This window comes from Myotis brandtii, unplaced genomic scaffold (genome assembly GCF_000412655.1).
Source record: "Myotis brandtii unplaced genomic scaffold, ASM41265v1 scaffold23, whole genome shotgun sequence".
Lineage (NCBI taxonomy): Eukaryota > Metazoa > Chordata > Mammalia > Chiroptera > Vespertilionidae > Myotis > Myotis brandtii.
The window spans coordinates 251,022-260,400 of NW_005358649.1; positions in this window are offsets into that span (position 1 = coordinate 251,022).

Consider the following 9,379-nt stretch of genomic DNA (forward strand, 5'->3'; position numbering starts at 1 on the left):
GAGGCCTGGTGTTCGGGCTGTTTATTCCCTGCTCCCCCAGCCTGAAAAGAGGCAGAAAGCCATTCCCAGCCTTTGAAAGTGGATAAACACACCCCCCAGGTGCCCAGAACTGTGTGGCAGGGGCTACCTGAAGCCACAGGCTAACCCCACGAGGCCTCCTGGGCCCTCCAGCCAGGGCGTGGTAGACTTCTTTACATTAAAGTCAATGCAGCTGTATTAGGTGGAGCAAACACGTATTGGGTGTTTACCATGTGCAGGACACTGTGCTTAAAGGGCTTTAGCTCATGCAGTCCTCCAGAAATGTCAATTACATCGCAATAAAGCTAGAAAAAAATAAAATAGCCAAGAAAACAATAATTAAAAAATTTTTAATTCTCACTATAAAATAAGAAATAGCATTATCAAACTTTTATTACATTGATTATTAAAGTCAAAAGAGGTTAATAAAATATAGGTTACTTGGGGGGGGAAACAAATATATAGGCAACTGACTTTTAAATGGTTCAGGAGAAAAAAAATGTTCTTTGCACTATGCTTTCAATTTCTCTGTAAGTTTGGGATTGTTTCAAAAAGTAGTTTAATTTAAAAGAAACACACACACACGCACACACGCACACACGTGAGCACAAACAACATGAACCTTGAAAGAAAATTCTTAGGTTGGCGATCCCCAGGACATACCTGGAATAGCAGGTGCTCTGAGTGCCCATCCCCACCCCCCACCCCCCACCCCGGGCTGCTCATACAAGTGCCAGCAGAAAAGGTTACACAGAGAGCAATGTCATGGGCTTTGGGTTCTCCATCACCTAGATGCTCACACCCCTGCCCCACCCACCACTCCTAGAGCAAAAATGCACCGAGGTCTCATCACTTTATTGATTGCAATAGGAAAATCACTCTAAAGCAGAAATGGTCCTTGTACTCTGGGTTCCCTCTCCACAAGGCCAGAGCTTTCCTGACACCAATTAATGCTGTGGGAAGGAGGGTGGTGTGAGAAAGTGCCGACCTGATGGTGGCGTCTCCAGCCTGGGAATGTCTAGGCTCCTAGAGTGTCGTCCCTACACAGCTTCTGTACCAGGACGACTGCACCTACCTGCCCCTCTGGGCTCAGGGCAGAGGGCATGGATGTCTTTTCCATTTCTAATGACCTAACTGCTTTGTTGGGTAGTCTTTCATTCTTAGGACCAAGAGAAGGGTAGAAACTCCTTCAGTGTTCCTGACCAAAACCAAAGCTAATTTTTAGAGGGAGGAAATGCGGTCTGATGCTCCAGGGAGCTAGGAGGAGCCAGCTGGGCCCTCAGCCAGCCCATTACTCAGCAGGTGAGCTGATTTGGAAAGACAGTGATTGTGTCCCAGTGTCCAAGGCAACAGCACAAACAGTGTGGAGGCGTGCAGGTCAGTGCCCTGGGCTCCCTTACATAAAATTCCTAAGTCATGTGTGCTGGGAGGGGGCAGGGCACAGACAAAAGCAGGTAGGCTGCTGCTTCTCCTTCTTTTTAAGGAAAAACAACAACAATTTAACTGCTTACTGAAATATTAACTCAGTGTTTGGTTCACAGATTATCTCCATGCCATGTCCGTTTAGAATGTAACACATGTCTCAGTTGTACAGTATCTTCCTGGGGGGGGGGGGGTGCCCTAAAGAAACAGGCATTAGTTATGAATGCAGAAGGCAGAGTTGAGAAAGGGGCAATGGCAGCCAAAGTAAATAGCATCATTGTTGTTCTGGAGTAGGCTTCTTTTTTCTTTTTTCTTTTTTTTTTTTTTGGAAAAAGCCTTATTGTTTCCATTTGGTCCAATGCATGGGAGAGGGCTTCAGGGTGGTTAAAAAAATGGCTAGTAGTTTTGGGGAGAGGCTCAAGCAAAAGCCAGACACCAGGGCATGCAGAGGGGCCCCTCAAAGGCCTCTGGGCTCCAAAGGCTCCTAGTCCTGCTTGAGGGAGAGCCTTTCAAAAGATACTCGCTGGCCCTAACCGGTTTGGCTCAGCGGATAGAGCGTCAGCCTGCAGACTCAAGGGTCCCAGGTTCGATTCCGGTCAAGGGCATGTACCTTGCTTGCGGGCACATCTCCCGTGGGGAATGTGCACGAGGCAGCTGATCAATGATTGATGTTTCTAACTCTCTATCCCTCTCCCTTCCTCTCTGTAAAAAATCAATAAAATATATTTTTAAAAAAAAGATACTCGCTGGGCCCAGACTGGGGGCCCGCAAGCTGCGGAGGTGAGTCAGGTGTGGCCCATCTTCTTGATGAGCTTCACCTGCTCACCTCGGAAGTGGTTCTGCAGGAAGTCACAGGATGAGGGTCTGCGCAGGTAGAACCAGGCCTGCAGCTCCCAAAGGGCCTGGTTAGGGTTGATCTCCAAGGCCAGGGCTGCTTCCAAGGTGCCCTGAGTTTTGCCCACTCATCTTGGGGAGGCTTCAGCACGTCCTGGAGAGATGCAGCTTTAAGAGATGCTCAGCACCCTTGTGCTTCTTCTCTGCCAACTCGAGGAAGAAGCGGCCCACGCCCTTGAAAGCCACATCGTGGAGGTGGAACTAGAAGCCCAGAGAGAGGTAGGTGTGGGAGGCCCGCAGATGCAGGCTGGCCGGGCGGTTGACGGCAGTCTCCACCTCGGTGGAATGATTCTGACGAATTTGGGAGCTCGTGGTTGTTCGGCAATAAGGAGTTAAGGTAGAAAAGAAAAAAAACAAACAGTGTGTTGGCTGGTCTTGGAGGTGGTTCTGAGTGGTGACTGGATAAGACGCTGGAGAGTGGTTGGAGGCTGGAAGAAGGGGCGGCCCTGGGTCTGTTGAAGCAGGAGACAGATCCGGGACCGCCGAGGGCCCCATGAAGTATTCTTGATGTGAGAACATTTTTCCAACCTTGGGACATTCCAGGCTCTTCGCTCTGCCTGGAAATACAGTTAATAAAACCACAGGCCTAATTCCCACCTAAGTAATTCCTATAGTGCTGGAGACCTCCAGGATGAGAGCCTACCCCCCACACCTGGATTTTTGAGTGATTAAGAAACCTACCCTCTTTGACCATTTAATATTGTGTTTTGAAATGCAATCTCTATAAGACAACAAAAAGCAAAATGTATCCTAAGGAAACAGCAGTTAACAGTGCCTACGTGGGAATTATGTGGCAAGCAAGAGAAAGAGGAGGTTAGGGAGCATGAGATGACAGAAATGAGCTAGGAATTAGATGTGAGGATTTGAGAAGGCAGTCAGCGAGAAAAGGAGAAAACGGGGGGAGCTTAAAGAAGCTTAGGATCAGAGAGCAGAATGATTTCAGACAGGAAATTGTGCTGGACACTAGGAATGCAAAAAGGAAAAGACAAGCCTTGCTCTGGAAAAGAGCAACAGTCTAGAGACTCAGGCACCAACATAAACCACATGACCTGTGTCACAGTTGAGGCATTCACGGGGTGCAGAAACCAACAAGGGATATGACAAATGCCACAACATGGGCCTGGGGTCTCCTGAAGGAACAGCTGTGACCAAAGCAGGGAGGACAGCTCTCCAGCATAGACTTTTTGTTAGTAAATTTTACTAGATTAAGAAAAGCAACTTCTTTCTCTTTTTTTAAATATATTTTTATTGATTTCAGAGAGGAAGGGAGAGGGAGAGATAGAAATATCAATGATGAGAGAGAATCATTGATTGGCTGCCTCCTGCACCTTACAATGGGGATTGAGCCCACAACCCAGGCATGTGGCCTTGACCAGAATCAAACCTGGGACCCTTCAGCCTGCAGGTCAATGCTCCATCCACCAGCCAAACCAGGTAGGGCAACATCTCCTTTCTTGATACCCATCCAGGATGGGTCCAGGCAGATCTGAACCTCTCTGCTTCTAGCAGGCAGAAACAGAGGAGGAGCAAAGAGATAGGGGCCCCAGAGGAAGACAGAACCATAGGTTAGGGCAGGGCATTAAAAACAAACAAACAAGCAGGGATTCAGAGGCTAGTGGTCCAATTAATTCTAAATCCTTAGTGAATGGGTTAGTTTCATTCATTTTTTTTTCTTTTTTAATGTTTATTGTTGACAGTATAACAGATGTCCTGTTTTTCCCCTGTTGACCTACTTCCACCCCCTCCCCAGGCCTTCCCCTATTGTTTGTCCATGGGCTATGCCTATATGCATAAAGTTCTTTGTTTAATCTCTTCCCCTGAAATTTATTTCTGCTTCACTTCATTTCACTGTGGCCCACATTTTTCTGAAGAGGAAGGAGAATCCCAAAGGGCACCCTTACTTAAATATTCAGATACATCATTGACTATTTGCTTATAATTTATGTCCAACCTGTTTCTAGGATTCCTTAAACGCTTCAATCAATGCCTGAGCAGGATTGAGATAGAAGTGTTGGGGAAGAGTAGACAAGCTGGGGCCTCCTCACGTTCGGCAAGCATTTGTGAGCAGTTATTACAGGCTCAGCACCTGTTTTCACAAATACGTGTTCTCAGGCAACCTCTCTTGCTAAATGAGGAAGTGGAGGCTCAGAGAGGTACAATAACTTATCCAAGATCACACAGATCCTAAGTGTGTTTCTGTCTGCATCAGTCCTAGATTAGTTGATTACTCCACAGATGCAATATATCTGAAGAACTAGACGAGCAAGCATGAAATTGATTGTCTTTAAATTGAATAGAAAAAAACACACTCTTGAAAATGTTTTCAAATGATGGCTACTTGAGCTTGACCAGCAATAACCTCTTATGAAAGGGGAAATAATTTGGCTACTTGTGGTTAAGAAATATTGCCTCACCCTCAATGTCATACCTACCAAATCAGTCAGCTCCCTACTTACTGTGCCCTCCACTTGAGTCATATGAGTGTACCAGGGACAGGAAAAGGGGGAAATCCATTTCACATCTGAAGTCTTGTTTTAGGAATGAGTGACTCAGATGCCACTGACAGACTCCCTACTTAACCAATAGCCTTATTAAGGGGGCACATGCTTTCAGTGTAAGCTTAATGGGACTTAGGCTTCCAGAGCTCCAATTTTTAACAAATGGCTAAATTCTGAGACTCAAGTCTGCAGACAAGGAAGCTCTGAGGCACATGATTTAACTTCCCTGACCCTCCGTGTCTTTGTGTATAAACTGAGGATAAAAATACCTACCATACAGAGAAGTTGTGAAGAATAAATAGGATAGAGAAGTAATGAAATTGGCACATACTAGGAACTGGATCAGTGTGAATTCCTTCCGGATTGCCAGGAGAGAGGAAGAGGGATTGTAATGAATAGTGGTAAAGCTAAAGTATTTCCCTGTTGACTTCATTTCTTCAACAACCATGAGTTCATTGCCCACTGGGTACTGAAGACACAAAGGAGAACCAGAAGGCAGGACAGAGATAGAGTTCATCAATAACGCAATGAGATACATGCAGAAACAGAGGAGGAGCAAAGAGGTAGGGCCCCCTGAGGAAGACTGACTAGTTCTTCTGGGGTGTTAGGAGGACCCCAGGGGAAGGTGGAATTGGGCAGGGCCAGGAGTATGGGGCTGCTAGGTGGAGAGAGGGCATTTTAGGCAAAGCAAACAGCAAAAAACAAAAAAATAAAGGGAAAAATGGAGGCCTCAGGGAGCCCATTTGTCTGGTGACGAAAGGATGAAAGATAAAACAGGGCAGGTGGCTAAGGGCCTAGAATGCCATACGAAGCAGATGTTTTAGCTTCTGGTTGGCAGTGGGCAGGTATGTGAAGCTCACAGGAAGAAGCATGCTTTGAAGAGGTCTCCGTTACAGAAAGCTCTCGCCAGCAGCTCTGTCTATGATACGATGGAGAGCGCCAAAATGTTGAAAAGTGACGAAAGGAAATGAGGAGGGAAAAGGAAGGGAGAAAGGCTGAGAGCCCGGATATCTCATGGGCTCCATAATTAGCATTCGAATAATGACGTGGATTCTAGTGAGACGTTCCCAGGGACTCATAATACTAAAACTCTGTGTATGGTAACTGGCAAGTGCTAAGAGACGTGTCCTTCCTAGTGGCACATTCCAAAGTGTGACTGGGAACCTAAGGCAACCGAAAGGGCATTTGGTCCAGTCAATTCAAAATGATCCCTCTCCTTAGGCCAGTGATGGCGAACCTATGACACACGTGTCAGAGGTGACATGCGAACTCATTGTTTTGGTTGATTTTTCTTTGTTAAATGGCATTTAAATGTATAAAATAAATATCAAAAATATAAGCCTTGTTTTACTATGGTTGCAAATATCAAAAAATTTCTATATGTGACACGGCACCAGAGTTAAGTTAGGGTTTTTCAAAATGCTGACACGTCGATCTCAAAAGGTTCGCCATCACTGCCTTAGGCAATGAGGTCAGCTCCTGAGGGAACCAAGTTTTCACACAACACCTGGATATCTTTTCCTGGACTCGGCTTTCTCTGAGGTAGCATCACCATGCCCTGGAATATGCTTGGCCCATAAATTTACTCGTATTCACTTAACAAACATTTATGAAGACCTACTATATGCTAGCAGTATGAGGTTTATAAGGGAAAATATAGAGATATAAGGAAGAGATAGATGGCTCTGTCTTCAAGGAGATGACTTCTAATGTACAACGTAGCTATAAGAAAATGAAATCGGCTAAATGGAATTCAAGATGATTTGAAAAGCTCAGTTACTGCACACAATTTGAAAATTATGTATTGGTCCTTACTTCCCAAGGTGTTGTCCACAGAACCAGAGCATAGGTATCACCTGGGAGCTTGTTAGAAATGCAAAATTATAGACTCCACCCAGACCCACAGAAATCAGGATCCGCATTTTAATAAGATCCTCTGATGGCGTCTGTGATATTCAAGTTTGTGAAGCACTGATTAGAGCCCATACAGCCTTAAAGCTTGTTTTAAACAAGGTGGTGTTTTTTTTGTTGTTGTTTTTAAGGAAACAATAAACCGAAAGTGATCAAAACTAAACTCCCTGTAGTATTGTGAAATTAGCCTAACCACAATATAATCTGTCAAAATTAGTACTTCTTCGCCTTAATGCATCTTATATTTCCAATTCTTTCTTCCTTTATTCAGTATGAGAGGGATGCAGGTGTGTGTGGCTCAAAAGAGAAAAGAGAAGGGGGGAAATGGGTCCTCTCTGGGAGGGGACAGAGCTGGCAAGCTACCAGCAGATTCAGTTCTAGAAAATGAAGCCTTTGTGCTTTGAGGTGGTCTGAGGCCATTTGCTCTGAGATCTCCATTTCACCTTGCCTTGCAGCTGCCCTGCGGCGCTGCCACGTTGGCACCAATGCATGCATTTTTGTGCTGGTTTCATTTTATATGTGGATTGGGAAGCATTTATTGACCACCTGCTAAGTGCATAACATGAGCTAAATGCTCTCAGGTGCATAAAGGTGTGATCAAAGGTGCGTAGAAATAATTGTAAGGATAGACAGACAGAAAGTAGTACCAAAAGAGAGATACAAACCAAAGACTATGAATGTTGAGCTAAGGGAGAGAGCATTCCTGGCTCAGGAAATACAGGAAGGCTTCATGAAGGAGGCAGCAGAACTAGCTCGGTCTTAGATGATTATTAGGCTTTCAAGAGGTAGATATGGGATTAGAGCATTTTAGAAAGAGCATCTAGCCAAGCAAAAGTATGGAGGTACAGAGATGAATGCTTTCTCTGAGGACATGAAAGAATCTGAATACCCCCTGGCGATTTGTAAGGAGACACCTGATTGGTGGTATTGCTCTTTATCAGTCAAGGCAAAGCAGATGTACGGTCCTTAGTTTATCTTAGCTTGAAGCCTGTGTTGGTGGCCAGAGCTGTTTCATGTCTGGGACACACTGGAAAAAAAAGAAGAAGGAAAGAATCTGACTGAGGAATGTGACAGCAATCTGGAAAGGAAGGCTTGGAGTTAGGCCAAAGATAGTCCCAAATGCTCAAATGTGGGCAGCAGGAAGTCACCAAAGAGTTCTGGGTAGAGCAATGACACGATTACATCTGTCCTTTGGAGTTGTTATGCACCAGGCATTCTTTGCAGGTGAGGGAGGGAGTGGGAAAAGGTAAGCGTTTATGAGACCCTTCTATTGCTTCCGGGAATTCCCGGTTGAAGACGTAAGTATTTTTCTTTTCTTTCATGTTTTTCCATCTCCCTACTCCTCCACCCTCCTACCATCATACGGTCAATAGATACTAAGCATCTCAAAGTGAACAGAGGCTGGGAAGCAGCACAAGCCCTGTTCCCAGAAAGATGGCCACAAGAGCACGGGTGTGTGATGATGGAAAATATTAAAGCCACAGACTTATCAAAAAGTCTGGGGTGGTGATGACTAGCATCATCAGAAAGGAGAGGATGGGGCTGGGAAGCAGCACAAGCCCTGTTTCCAGAAAGATGGCCACAGAGCACGGGTGTGTGATGATGGAAAAAATTAAAGCCACAGACTTATCAAAAAGTCTGGGTGGTGATGACTAGCATCATCAGAAAGGAGAGGATGATCAGCTAGAAAAGCCCATTTCACAACAATCTCCTTTCACCTGAACTTGTTTCTGGTGAAGAGGACTATGTGCTGTTCTAAGAAGAAACATCCATCGCTTCTCACCTTTTGGCTAAGATCAAGCATAAGAAGAAACATCCATCCAGTCCCTTTTCTGAGAACCTGATTCCCCTGAGCCAGTTGTTTCTTATTTGTCATATTAGCATCACAGACTTGGGAAATGGACAGAACTGTAGAGCCATTTTGCCAGTTCCCTCATTCAATGGAAAGGCTGGATGACTTGTCCAACTGCAGCTTGCCAAGCTAGAATAGAGCCTTTGAAAAATATATAAACATAAAATCTGGAGAAGGCCTGGCTGGCATGGCTCAGTGATTGAGCATCGACCTATGAACCAGGAGGTCACGGTCTAATTCCCCATCAGGGCACATGCCTGGGTTGCGGGCTTAATCCCCAGTAGGGGGGCAAGCAGGAGGCAGCTGATTAATGATTCTCTCTCATCATTGATGCTTCTATCTCTCTCTCCCTCTCCCTTCCTCATATATATATGATATATAATCATGTATATATATTGAGCATATATATATAGAGAGAGCATGTATTAGTATATATGTATAGTTGTTTTTTTTTAAGCTGGAGAAGGATCCCTAGCATCCTACCACCCTTGGAATAGGGGCTTCTCTGTCACATGTCCACAAAGTTGTATGTGTCCAGTCAGTCGCAGCCTCACTGGGGGCTGCAGGCCAGAGGGAGAGGGCCTTCAGAGCGAGGGCCAGGGTCCCAGCACCTCTGATGGCAGAAGCAGCTGACATACCTGCATCCAGCTTTCACTCTTAAAAACAAAAATGCCATGGTATTTTAAACCGTTTAGAAGAGAATTTTAACTTAAGAACATGCAACTTATTCTGCTTGGCCTAGACCAAAATACAAAGAGGCTGGTGTGAAATCACTTTCTTGACG